General features: G+C 36.5%; 1 protein-coding gene across 1 annotated transcript in view; it reads right to left on the bottom strand.

Annotated features, from left to right (window-relative positions):
• The window catches only part of immp2l (inner mitochondrial membrane peptidase subunit 2), a 116345-nt gene that overhangs the window by 29938 nt on the left and 71004 nt on the right, over window positions 1-15403 (bottom strand). The window lies entirely within an intron of this gene.

Genomic DNA, 15403 nt, shown 5'->3' with positions numbered 1-15403 from the left:
CTCAACAGTGAATGAATTGTGTGGTATTGTGGTGGAGTATTCAGCAGCAAGATCCTTTTTGTCAATTAATAATGTCTCTTAATAGCCTTTCTGTTCTTCACAGTCAACTGTTGATCAAAACAACAAGAATTAAAAATTTAATTCTAATCAGGCATAGCATGGATGAAATAAAGCCATTCTTTTGTTAATATGCAATTTAAAAATGCTGTTTACAGAAATGCAGGGTTTCTTTAAAGAGACAGTACCGGTTTTTAGCAGGTGTTCAACAAATCAATTTGAATACCTGTAAATAGTACAAATTATGCAATTAAACAATAAACATATTCCAAAATATAATATATGCAATATATTATCATATATATTGCTTAAATACATAGATTTGTTCATTTTAAAAAATCTAAAATGTGACCACAATGATGAAAAAGAAATAAAAAATAATCAGTAAATTGAATATTTGCATATTGTGCCAAGTTAGAAGGTTACCTAACTGCTTGAATGCAGCATTAAGTAAGAGCTAATTTGTTTGGTTACAATGCTATTGTAGAAATACCTTATTTGCAGGCATATTTATCTTTTGCACTATCGAATGTTGTTACAGAGATAAAGTGATTAGTACTATGCTGATCATGTGATCAATGAAGGTCCGACCTGCCTTATGTAAAATAACACAGCTTTTTCAAGGATATGACTTGAGTATTCATCTCATGTGAGAATATATCATTTTAAACATATTCATGAAAACACTATCAATTTCTTTAGCTTAAACATGACAAGCAACATGTTGTACATTGCCAAAAAATGCTAACCTATATCTAAAAATCATGAAGGAATAACAGTTTTATAAACACAACTACAGAGGTTTCCCAAGAAGATGCACGTGTCTCAATGATCACTGGAGAGATGAAGTAGGGGTGGTGAAATGGGGCAGAGTTTTTGTGGCAAGGGGGTGTGGTTTGGAGAATTCACAAAACTCATTGACTTTAGTGTCACATTATCTTCTCTTTCATTAAAAATCCAATAGAAATTCCAATGCTAAACTCCCACAGGTGATGAATTGCCGTCACAGAACGCATGATGTGGGGGATTTATCAGACTTGCATGGCCATATATCACAGGGGTTTGAGCACCCAACACAGGGCTTTTAGAATTGGGCAATTTGTCACCTACACAGGAGCTAAATTATGCACCATTATAGCGGTCGGTAGTGGATAGGTCAGCAGGAACATGCTGCATCTGTCCCTCTATCTCACCATGAGCTTGCTGAGACAGGGTGGCATTATGGGTACAACAGGTCCAGTGGTCATTTATGAGAGTTCACACTGAGTGCAGGTGTAAGAGGGCAAGTAATGAGTCAAGAAGGCAGAGCAGGAGAGAATAATAGTGTCATGTTTGATGATATTTCAACAACAATTTATTCGGTCTCAAAGACAATTTTTTCATTTAAAATAATATTTGTGTGTAAAAAAAATGCCTCAAAATTCAACAAATCTGTTGACACTGTAAGCCAGGTAATGTCTCTACATGGATAGGCACTGAATGCAAACAATGTTGGGGGACAACCACTTGCTCAGAGCAAAAAATAATTTAAGTTTGAAGAAAAAAGAGAAGAAAAAAACTATAAGTCAAGCATAGCATCTCCAATCTGGAATAGAGAGAGCCTCAAACTGACCAATGGAAAGAGTCAGCCAACAGTTACTGAATTTTATTTTCCATGAAAATCAAGTACCAAACTAATATGTTACTTTTTAGGAGTTATACAATAATGTAACAAGTTATTTTTAAAAGTAACAGTCCTATGCACTGCTGGCTAAAGCCCAAAGTATACTTCGTTCAGATGCAAACGCTTGGCATCTGTGTACAGCATACTGTGTGAAGCAGAGTGCTTGAGCACCAAACACAAGCAGCCCAAATTTACTAATACACATTATGCGCATGTTCCTGGAATTATTTGCACTAAATTGTGGGTCCACAAGGTGGCAAACACACACAGTTGAGCCATTGCTATCACAAAGAAGAGCTAGAAGGAGATGTAATCGCCGCTAAACAAAAGGAAACGAATGTGGAAACAACAATAGTGGATATGCAAGTCAAGAGTGTGTGCTTCAGAAGGTCAGAATGAATGAACGAACGAACTTAACATGTATATTGTGTCTTTTCTGACATTACACTCAAAGCACTCAACATTGTGAACAGGGGACTCTCCTCAACCAGCACCACAAGATCCCTGCAACTCGTGTTTGAATTAAAATAAAGACATTATGAGTCTAAACACTTGAAGATAAATAGTCCAGTTTCTCATAGCGCGCATGCGCTAACTGCCTGTGTATGCGTGCACAGACGCACATGATAAGCGTCAAAACCAAAGCATACTTTGGGCTTAAATGTAAAAAATTTAATTTTAAAAAGAAACATCCAACTTAAATCAGATACTAACTTGATAACCGTGGCACTACAAGCCCAGTTACAAAACATAGCAAGCCCAACAATAATCTAAGCAGCTGGATAAAATAATAATTCAGTTGGAGATGAGGCTGGCAAAGAACACCCCTGCAGACTGAAATCACAGGTAGGGCAACATGAGCAGCATAGAGAGGGCGTGTCTCATCTCACTCCATAGCTCCCTCTGTCGTGATTCAGTACATCATGAACATAAATTCGGGCACTGGCAAAGCTGTTCATCCACTGAACAATGGGACACTTAGGTCGCACATTTAAATGCAGCTGGTATTAATCAGCAACATCACCGTATACATGACTGATGTCCATTTACGTAGTATACAGTCACCTAAAGGATTATTAGGAACACCTGTTCAATTTCTCATTAATGCAATTATCTAATCAACCAATCACATGGCAGTTGCTTCAATGCATTTAGGGGTGTGGTCCTGGTCAAGACAATCTCCTGAACTCCAAACTGAATGTCAGAATGGGAAAGAAAGGTGATTTAAGCAATTTTGAGCGTGGCATGGTTGTTGGTGCCAGACGGGCCGGTCTGAGTATTTCACAATCTGCTCAGTTACTGGGATTTTCACGCACAACCATTTCTAGGGTTTACAAAGAATGGTGTGAAAAGGGAAAAACATCCAGTATGCGGCAGTCCTGTGGGCTGAAAATGCCTTGTTGATGCTAGAGGTCAGAGGAGAATGGGCCGACTGATTCAAGCTGATAGAAGAGCAACTTTGCCTGAAATAACCACTCGTTACAACCGAGGTATGCAGCAAAGCATTTGTGAAGCCACAACACGCACAACCTTGAGGCGGATGGGCTACAACAGCAGAAGACCCCACCGGGTACCACTCATCTCCACTACAAATAGGAAAAAGAGGCTACAATTTGCAACAGCTCACCAAAATTGGACAGTTGAAGACTGGAAAAATGTTGCCTGGTCTGATGAGTCTCGATTTCTGTTGAGACATTCAGATGGTAGAGTCAGAATTTGGCGTAAACAGAATGAGAACATGGATCCATCCTCTGATGGCTACTTCCAGCAGGATAATGCACCATGTCACAAAGCTCGAATCATTTCAAATTGGTTTCTTGAACATGACAATGAGTTCACTGTACTAAAATGGCCCCCACAGTCACCAGATCTCAACCCAATAGAGCATCTTTGGGATGTGGTGGAACGGGAGCTTCGTGCCCTGGATGTGCATCCCACAAATCTCCATCAACTGCAAGATGCTATCCTATCAATATGGGCCAACATTTCTAAAGAATGCTTTCAGCACCTTGTTGAATCAATGCCACATAGAATTAAGGCAGTTCTGAAGGCGAAAGGGGGTCAAACACAGTATTAGTATGGTGTTCCTAATAATCATTTAGGTGAGTGTATATTAAAACATACAGTTTTATTACGAAAGATAAATGACAAAAGAGGATTATCTCAAAAGAGTATTTTTAATATTATTTAAACTCTAATATTTAAAAGATTGTTTTCCTTTTATGCAGATTATGGATAAATATGAAAAAATCCTGCACACTGCTGCTACTTGCAAATGGAATATAATTTATTAATACAACTTTTTGGTCATGCAAACTTCATAAGATATTATGGATGAAAGATATTATATACAGCTCTCTTTAAAAGAGAAAATAAGGCTTTGACTTCATTATTTTACACATGCACATGTCTTCTCATGACTTGAGAGACTTCAGAAGATATTTCGAAGTTTGCGGTAAGGGCACATAGTGAGCATTAATGTTCCCTGGTTTTTACAGTGCATTCTGGTAATTTTTAGTGAGCGAACGTTTCAGTGCACTTGATGATTTTGCGATTGGGACAGCCCTAGAAATGGCTGACTCTTTGACCAGAGCTGATTGAGACACACCCCAGACTTGTTCAATCAACCATCTAGATATTTATTTACAACAGGGGTCTCCAACCTATGGCACAGGTGCCACCATTGCCAAGTGGAGGTGTACTCACTGGCACCCAAGCAACAACCAATGTATTTTATTTATATTTTAAGTCCTGCGAACCTGCATACCAATCTATTTCTTGATTAATCCTTCCTCAAAATCATGCAGTGTGTTTTCTGTAGTTATAACCTGAATGGGAATCTAAACACTATTAGCGCAGGGCATGTAAACCATTTGTGTATCATGAGCCACTGATAGTGCAACTCAGGCAGGGCTTCACTTTTGGTAAACACGTCCGCTTTGTGTTGATCACGCTGTGCGATTGAGCTGATGATGCACTAAAATACCTGCTCCTTAAAACACAATGACAGTCCCTTCCTTACGAAAAAAAAAGTTTTACTATAGTAATATTTTAGTAACAATTGCTGTAGCATGCTTTTTGGAGAATATCATGGATTTATTAGTAATATTGTATAAACCCTAACTGTAGCATGCTTTTTGGTGGAAATCATGGTTTTTATACAATAAACCATGGTTTTACTATAGTAATATTGTAGTAACTATGGCTGCAGTAACCATGGTAATTTTGTCATTACTATGGTTTTACTACAACTACCATGGTTAGTTTTTATAAAGGCTCAAAACTACATAATTAAATGAATTAATAATACATAGTTAAAGTGCAAATATAAACAAACAATGGAGTTAAAAAATTGGCACAGTGACTTACAAGGAAAATTAAAAATGGCACATGACCAGCATACCCCATCATGAAAATCAATTCACGTCCCATTAATTTCCTAACACATATATCAGGTATGACATACTGCATGTGTACAGGAAGCCAAATGATGTCTTAACCCAACATTTTTGTCTTTATCATTTTAGTTTTTTTCGATCATTAGACGGCATAATTGGAAACAGCATACATTTTGCCAAAGGTGTGTATTTTTGGGGGAATTTTGATATTTCAACCTCAGTTCCTATAATACATCTATAATACACTGTGTACACAAAATAGTTACACTCAGGACCTTAAGGACAAAAATGTCCCAATTGAAACCCATTAAAACTACAATATTTGATCATTCCGGAGCCCTGGCATCAAAATCTAAATTGTTAATAATTTCCACCAAATGGCGCCATTTTCCTCATGTTTAGCCTATGGAGCAAATACATGCCTTTTTCCCTATTTTATGTTTGCTGTATTATAGAGCACTGCAGGCCAATTTAATAAATGATGAAGCTAAAATTGTGTGGGTGTGTTGGTATGGATGTCAGAGTGTGTTTTGTATGTGTGTATTGAGAAATGTGTGTGTGTGTGTGTGTGTGTGTGGAAAAACAACAGTGGCATTATGTAAACAAACTGGCATTTAAAGGGTTAAAATCCTGAAAATTAATGAGTATTTGGTAGTTATGATCAGAACTGATGTTGGTTAAAAGATAACAACATCAAGTCAGTGAATGTGGAAAATAATATGAATATATAATATTTTTATGGCAGTTTTTTGAAGCAGACATTTATGTCCTCTAAGGTACTGTGATTCTTTATTTTTTTATCTGACACTGCAAAAAATGTTGTTGCTCTCTTCTTCTTCTTCTTGTTCGTCCAGCAAAGTTGATGATGACCATGGCACGTTTGTCATTTTGTTGGGTTTTGATGAGTGCGCAGATGGCTGAAGAGACCAATCCGAGCCCGGAATTCTCTGTGACACACTGGACAGGTCAGGAGGGATGTAGAACTCTGAGGTACAGCGACATGTCCTTCCTTGGTAGATTTGCGCTGCTGCCTCTTCAAGATAGCACATGAGCTTCTCCTGCTCTCACAGAGGATTGCACCGTCCTGGATTTTTCTTCTCCAGACAGATCGGTCCTGTGCTAGGGATTCCCAGCTTTTCAGGTCGAGTCCAAAACTCTTCAAGGAAACTTTATGAGTGTCCTTGTAGCGCTTTTTGGGGCCACCTTGTGCTCGCTTGCCTTTTTTCAGCTCGCCAAAGAAGACTTGTTTTGGAAGTCTCACGTAAGACATTCTAGTCACGTGACCAGTCCATCTAAGCTGTTCCTTCGCAAGCATGGTGTAGATGCTGGGGATATTTGCCTTGCTGAGGACTTCCGTGTCAGGAATTCTGTCTTGCCACTTGATCCTCAGCAGTTTCCTCAGACAGCTCAAATGGATATGATTCAATTGTTTGGCATGGCGCTGGTAGACTGTCCAGGCTTCACACCCATACAGAAGAGTTGGCAAAACAACAGCCCGGTAGACCTTCAGTTTTGTCTCCTGCTTGATGCCAGTCCTTTCCCATACCGAGTCACGTAGACGTCCAAAGGCTGCACAGGCCTTGACAATCCCGATGTTAACTTCATCATCTATGTGCACAGCACGAGACAGTGTACTACCGAGGTAGATAAACTTGTCAACGGCTGAAAGCTTTTGCCCATTCACAAAGATGGTTATCTCAGTATAGGGTTTCCCAGGAGCAGGTTGGTATAAGACTTTAGTCTTCTTTGTGCTGATTGTTAGGCCGAAGTTGTTGCAAGCTGAGGAAAGGTGGTCCATGCTGTCCTGTAGATCTTTATTTGAGCCAGCAGCCAGAGCACAGTCATCAGCAAACAAGAGTTCTCGAACAGTGACTTCCTCCACTCTAGTTTTGGCTTGCATCCTCCGCAGATTGAATAGCCCACCATCAAAACGGTAGATGAAGTTAACCCCAGTGTTGTAATTCTGGAATGAGTCTCGCAGCATTGCAGAAAACACTGCAAAAAATGTTGTTGCTAATCACTGACTGTAACATGACCAGACTGTGGTAATCCCCCCCTCATTTTCTGTTTTTTCTTCATAAATATAACAGTGCCATTATATAAATAAACTGTATTTTAAAGGGTTAAAATCCTGAAAATTAATTAATATTTGGTAGTTATGATCAGGACTGATGTTCATTGAAAGTGGAAAATAATATTAATATATTATTATGTCAGTTTTTTGACACTGACATTTATGTCCTCTAAGGACCTCTGAGTAACTTTTAAATTGAGGCACAAGGTTTAATTATGCGATCAGCTCAGTAACCAAGTAAATTAGCAAATGAAATTGTTTTTCAGAAACATTAGTTAAATTAATCTTGATTATGTCCACATATTATAGAGTTTATGTCACCAACTCTTCCCATATGGTCTCACTATGATCATGCAACCGAGAAGAACATTGTAAATTGTCTAATACTGTGTGCTTACTTGTTTGATAAATACATTTCAAAACACCACCTGGTTTGATAGCTATGCAATCATTTGATTACAATGAATTTGTTATGATTATGTTCCATGTTGAAAGCCATTAACTAAACCAGTTAGCGCTGAGGTGAATCACAACATTATGAACTTTAATTTGAAGCAAAAAAAGTATATGAGAATTGGAAAAAAGATAAAAGGTTCAAGACTGTGTACTTAACATTTTATATGAGGAAATGAACTACTCATCCCATGAAGCATTGCAAATGATATAATCAAATAAAAACAATGGTGCAATATAAAATTATGTACTTACGGTGATTGATATAGAATAAATTGAAATAAAAACAATTTAAGTTTATTGCAAAATAATCTGATATAAGAAAATAATAAATTAATTTGGGAGTTAAGGGATATCAACTAAATTCTGAGCCCATTTTTTTGCTGCTTGTTGAATTTATTTACCAAAAATGAGCTAATTATACACAATTCTTGAATTTTTGTCACAACATAATTTCATTAAATTTGTAAAATGGAAGTTTACTTAATCCATTTGCATTATGGCAATTGAAATCATTTTTGTTGGCCAAAACCAGATGCACATGTGATGTTAGGTTCCCATCATGCACCACGGCATGAGTAAAAACGGCTAATTAATGTCTTAATATTTGCTTCTAATAGCAATATTTGCACTGTGGTGTTGTGTTTGTTGTACCTTTGGGTTTTGTGTCAAGTGAGTGTATCTTTTTCCAAAAATATGATTGTTCAGTGTCAACGTCATTGTGATTTGTGTGTGGGATGTTAAAGACCCTGCATGCCTGGTTGGAAAGCTTGATTTAAAACTTATTGGAAAGATGTCATTCTCTATTGCTGAAACTACAAGCTCACAGCTTGATACACTTACAACAACAAATATTTAACAAAAAAGTGGTTCAAAATATGTTGCCTCAACGTAATTAAATAATGACACTGACACATTTTTATCTAGTACATGTGACTAAATGAATTTAAGTGCATACAACAAGACTTAATAAAAGTAATTCAAATAAATATTTGTTTGGATTAAAAAAATTATTTCATTGCGTGGGAAAGTTTTCCTTAATTTTTTTAATGGAATGCAAACATGGAATATTTATTTTAAATGTTTTGAGTGTAAAACATTTTATACATTATCACAAAAAAATCGGTATTTTACCTCTGTAACCTTACATACGCACTATAGCCTTCATGCTATGTTTACAATTTGATCTTATGTAACAAATGCACATTTAATGTGTTCCTGAACAACAAATAAATAAGTTTAAATACAACAGCGTCCATTGATTTAGACTGGAAAAGTCACTTTTAATTAGGAAATATAAAGAAGATCTGACTGTGCCTTTTGACAGGGTTAGAAACCCGGTGGTTAAAGCTCCGCTTTGATGGTACGTTTTGTGATGAATAATTTACCTGGTTGTAATGACCCTGTAAGCCGACTCGTTCAAGCAGTGCCATCGCTCTGAACGAGGTGATTACAGCAGTGAGCCAATGTGAGAAGCCAAGATTAGAAAAAAATGAGCACAGTTCAGAGGAAGGTTAACGAAAGACTGGCGTAAAACAGCTATTGTATTAGTTTACATCCATGTTTTTTGGCATTGCAGTAAATTGATGTATTATAAACTTTGCTCTCACTCATTTTTGTTTTTGCCAAGCAAAAACCTATTTCAATTTCGCATAGCCTTTGGACACTTGAGAAGACACATATACACTCACTGAGAACTTTATTAGGAACACCTGTACACCTACTATTTATGTGATTATCTAATCAGACAATCGTGTGGCAGCAGTGCAATGAATAAAATCATGCAGCTATGGGTCAGGAGCTTCAGCTAATGTTCATATCAACCATCAGAATGGGGGAAAAAAATTTGATATCAGTTATTTCGACCATGGCATGATTGTTAGTGTTTTTCTGTAACTGCTGAGCTCCTGGGATTTTCACAGTTCCTTGAGTATACTCAGAATTGTGCCAAAAACAAAAAACATCCAGTGAGCAGCAGTTCTTCGGACAGAAACGTCTTGTTGATGAGAGAAGTCAACAGAGAATGGCCAGACAGGTTTGAGCTGACAGAAAGGCTACAGTAACTCAGATAACCACTCTGTACAATTGTAGTGAGCAGAATAATATCTCAGAATGCACAACACGTCAAACCTTGAGACGGATGGGCTACAACAGCATAATTAATTAATAAAAGCATTCCTAATAAAGTGCTCAATGAGTGTTTATTCTGTATGTTAAAAATTACATTGTTTATACATATAGTACATTAAAAAAATATGCTTCAATCATATAACGTACAATAATTTCTAGTTAATAATAAAAAAATATATAATAATAATACATGGCCTCTGTGGGCTTCTATATGCGATGAACTTCAAATCCTCAAACTGTTAGCAAATTAATCAGCAGCACTATATATTTCCATTCAAGATTCAAAAAATGGAATCAAACTTCAGATGAGAGCAGAATGTATTATGATTTGTACTGTATATGGCTCTAATTTAAGTCCATACCAATTTGTCAGTCTGTGCAAGGATGTGGCCATAAAATAAGAAATGGGCATGTCTGGACAGAGACATCTGCACAAACACTAAAGCAAAACAGTAAAAAAGCAGTTACTTCAAAGAGAATTCATCTCTGGGCACCAGAGAGCATTTACTTGTGTTTGTGTGTGTCAAGTTAAGATTTGATAAATGTAGCCTGCACTGGCGTTATATTCAGGACAACATTGGTTACGTAAACGGAGTATAATTACTCAAATACCAAAGCCTGACAGTTAGAGGTCTTATCATGGTAAATTAAATCCATCTACAGCATAGTACATTTTCAAGAACTTCCTTAATTACAATCCATCACCTGATTCCCAATTTACACATCATGTTATTGCTTAAAATCCAATAAATCCCATGACGATAAGAATAAAGTGAGGTCCAAAAGCCTGAGACCACTAGTAAAATCATTATTTTTCTACATTATTAGATTATTCTTCATTATACTAGTAGCATAAATTTTAATTCAATAAAGTTGAATTAAAAAATGTACATGTTGAATTTCTTTTAGTATTTAGTATGTTCCACTTTTGATGTTTTAATGATAGCATGCACTTGAGCTGCCATGGACTCCACAAGTTTGTACAAAACATGATGATCATGTTATACTGTATGATTTGAGAATGTTCGAAATAGAATCTTGTGTGCTTCAAAGGAAGCAAGAAAATCTGACCATATGTCCGAAGGAATTAAACATGGTCTGTCACAAATTTCCTTACATTTGTTCAGTGACCTAAAAACAGAGTCTTAAATATTTCTCATTCATTCTTCATCATAACATTTATTTAAAACTTATTAATATTTCCAGGTTTTAATAAGATTTTAAATCCAAGAACCGTATTTGTGACCAAAGCCCATCCAGTTGAATCCAGACAGATTGTCTAGACGATTTATTTAGTGTCACGACATGAGTCACGATTTATTTATTGTCATTCAGGGAAACCTGATAGCTATAGGCAAGTGCCAAAGTGATAAGTCTCCAGTCATTAACACGTCTGTGTATGTCAATGAGGAATCAAGACTGATTAGCAGTGATTAGCAAGATAAGGTTTCGTCAACAGCTGTTAATCTAGAAATACTGCCATTTCCTTGACCTAAAGCTGTGTAAAATGACTATATAATACAGAAGATCACAGGAACAGCAATCTATTTCCAATAAATCCTTTTCCTAGCTTTTAAGGAAAAAGGTTGAGATTTGTTTGTAGCACTACAGCTTTTATATCCATTCCGTAAAAAGAAGAAAAACAACAAAAACTTCTGATATTTATGGAATGCAAAACTATTTAAATTATTGATAACATTTTAAGGGTCTGAAAACTAAAGCTTTCAACAAGGTGATTGAACAAACAATGGCTGATGGACATTCTTTAAATATTTCATGTTGGAATATAAAATGACTTTTATGTGCAGTGTGCTGATGTATTTGTGAGATGAATTTAAACTTAGGGCTGAAAAACCTTTTTCTGAGCTTGTTATAAAGATGAAAAGTGTATTTTTTTCATTGTTAGTATATGTTGTCCTATTTTAGCTTAATAGGCAGAGACAACTATAAGCAAGTCGTTCATCAGCTTTCCCTGAAAAGTTCACTCAGCGACTATCAAACACATATCAATATATCAAACCATTGCTCTATTTGTTTGAGAATTCCAATATAGTAATATTGGCTCAACCAATGATGCAAGTTTGTGGCGGGACTACAGTATCTGTTTGTCCAGCCAATATAAGGCGAGGGGATTGTTCCGTTTGGTGACATTAGTGCCATAGAAATGATACACTTAACATTTAAGCAGAAAGCTTTACATAATGCTATTTACATAATTAAGCAACATAATTAAATACGCAATCAGACTCAATAACATTAAGGCGAAAGAAATAGAAATACATTTTGGAGACAAAACAGATTCAATAGAGTAGTCACTTTTTCTGACAAAATAATCCTCTTCAATCCCGAAATCCCATCACGAAAAAACAACTAAGGTCATCTCTTCCAATGAATTGCAGTCATAATAGAAATCTACTTCATGCGCCTCTTCACATAATAACACTATACATCACTCCACTTCCCAATAAAAACAAGCGTCACACTTCATTTTATGTATACTCCTATTTAAGGGCTGCTCCAAAAGCCTATGCGAACAAATCTGCTCTGGTTTAAAGTGATAGTTCAGCAAAAACAGAAATTGATGTCCTTTACTCACCCTCATGTTATTCCAAATGTAACATTTTTTTTTCTTTAAATGGAACACAAAAGGAGAATGACAGCCTCAGTCACCTTTCACTTTCACTGTACAGAAAAAAAAAGATGAGATGAACGTGAATGGTAACTGAGACAAACTTTCTGCCAAACATCTCCTTTTGTGTTCAACAGAAGAAAGTCATATGAACAACATGAGGGTAAATGTAGACAGGATTTTCATATTTGGGTGAACTGTTTCTTTTAAGAGAAAACACTATATGATTTAATGCGGACAGACTTTCATTTGGATGAGGATTCGTAGAAATTGCTATGAGTATATAGTTTTTGTTGCCGTCCCCAAATTTCCCAATGAAAAAGGGTAACAGTGACAAGTTGCAGATGCATTTTGTGCACAATAGATCTGAAAACAAAAAAAGTTTCATCATCTGTAAAAAAAATACAATGACAAATGAGAACTGTGAAAAATTGAGGCTTAAAAGCATGCAGAGAGACAAGGTGACAGATATGGCTGAGTAATTCTGACTGGCTGTGTTTTAAAGCATTGAAGTAGAGTTGATGTCTGGCAGTGCTGATGTACAGATGGTTAGAGCCTCCAGCCTGTCGGTCCATACTGCCGGTGTGATATAGCAATGACACCACGTCTGTTTTATTTTCTCTCTCTTTTTTTTTTACAGCAAATAAATAAAAACAGTATCTTACAAAGGTGAGTACACCCCTCACATTTTTGTAAATATTTGATTATATATTTTCATGTGACAACACTGAAGAAATGACACTTTGCTACAATGTAAAGTAGTGAGTGTACAGCTTGTATAACAGTGTCAATTTTCTGTCCCCTCAAAATAACTCAACACACAGCCATTAATGTCTAAACTGCTGGCAACAAAAGTGAGTACACCCCTAAGTGAAAATTAAGTGTCTCTAACATCCATCAGCTCCGTGATGTCATCATGGAGGAGTGGAAGAGGACTCCAGTGGCAACCTGTGAAGCTCTGGTGAACTCCACACCCAAGAGGGTTAAAGCAGTGCTGGAAAATAATGGTGGCCAAACAAAATATTGACACTTGGGGCCAAATTTGGACATTTTCACTTAGGGGTGTACTCACTTTTGTTTAGAGTTGTGTGGCTGTGTGTTGAGTTATTTTGAGGGGACAGCAAATTTATTGTCAAAGTCTGTCTCCCTCATGTTCTTCAAGGACCCTACATCTCCCAGAATCAACTGCCCTCATCACTTTCATCTGTTTCCAGTCCTCCTCACCTGTCCTCCATTCCATCATCAGTCACTGTTTGTATATATACCCTCTCTTTCCCTCCAAGAAACCAACGTTACAACGATATGAAAAGAATATTTAAATAATATTTTTGGCCATATCGCCCAGCCTTAAAACAAACCTACAAACGATGTTATTAAGATTTTTCCAAAGTTTAAACTCAAACCTAAACATAAAGCCTTACCCAAGTTGAAACCTAACCATGATTTTAAATGGAAAATCCCTGTTGTGTACCACGAAAAGAGAAATATCTGTGTTTTGAATGCTTACGCTTTTTCTTACGTTTAACCCCTAACACAAAACCTAAACCCAACCATAAAGTGTAACCCCTTACCCAAATCTTAAACATTCCAAAATGGGGTTTGGAACAAGGCAAAGGAACGTATTACAAGTTATTGACTTAATCAGTCATTTGTATTGCAGAAATGTGGAATAAAAAAATTTGTTCACAGATGTTTCCTTTTTTAAAATAAGTATTGAATAAGAGGCTAGACATTTTTTTTGTATTGTATCAATGTGAAATTCTATTTCTTGATTGGTTGGTCTCTATGGGAATAAAAGTCGTACCTTACACCATCTTGTAAAAATTATAAGAAGTTGTAATGAAACTATAGCCCCCTCCTTTCACACATACAGTACAGCAATTTTCATGTTAGAGGTCGGTCATGTGTGAACAAGACCCTTTTGAAAATACTGCTAAATTTTGCTTTGGCAATTTCCTTTAGTGAGAATTTGTATCATTACCTATACATTTCCATATTGATTGTATGTGTGAACAGAGCCATAAGATTAACAATTTCAGTTGGTACCACATCAGGATGCACTAACGTAAGAAAGTTCTGACAGAGATGACAAATTTACTCAAAAATATTCAACAAATTGGTCAGATAGTAAAGCTAGAGCTCTTCTCTTTATCCAAGAGGAACAGTAAGCAATTCAGTCACATATAATAAAGTCAACAGCCTCCTTTGGGAACACGTAGACCTAATTGTAGCAATATACTCAAACGTTAATGTGCTTTTCAGCCACAGACCGTGTCTCTGACTTCGGATGCAAGCGACAGCATGTTGTTCACTGCAGTTCATTGGTCCTATTTGAAGACTCGAGACTCGAGCAACAGCAAAAATTTTAACATTTGCAAAAAAAATTAAATATCACCAACATTACCGACATTCAGAATTCAAATAATACCAATCATGTTTTCAAACAAGAAGCCTACGCTTCCAGTGCAACCGTATAGATGTCATTTCTAGAAAACAATGCCACAGAGTTAACGGCATTTGGTTCTGATTTGTGAATGGACACAGCGCACCGTTCGCATCTGGTGTCGACAGGGTGTCAGACTGTATACATTACATGATAATATTGTTAGTCAACTTGTCCTGCAGGTGAACTGAAATAGTTTGTGGAAGTGTCTTGAATGCTTTCTTTCTTGTTGAGAAAATCAACAACAGACTCATCATCACTACAGCAACTGGTAGAGAAATCCATTTTCGTTAGATAAATCGTTTGCTTCTCTTTTATATGGTGAATTCATTGCTACTTTGTAAACATTGATTGTCAAGTAGGTCTTCTTCTCATTCGTGATGAGTGAAGGGCAGACCAGCTGAAAGGTGCTTTGCGCCACTTACCGTACAAAAATTGTTTGTCTATAAGTGATTGGTTTCGCATTATCATGTTGCTTCTGGTGTGCAAAGGCCATTACATAATGTTTCAGGGAACGTGTTTAAGTCCTGTAACTTGACACCACTTCATTTAAGTT

Source organism: Xyrauchen texanus, chromosome 46, assembly GCF_025860055.1.
Source record: "Xyrauchen texanus isolate HMW12.3.18 chromosome 46, RBS_HiC_50CHRs, whole genome shotgun sequence".
Classification (NCBI taxonomy): Eukaryota; Metazoa; Chordata; class Actinopteri; order Cypriniformes; family Catostomidae; genus Xyrauchen; species Xyrauchen texanus.
This window is presented reverse-complemented; position numbering and strand designations above follow the sequence as displayed.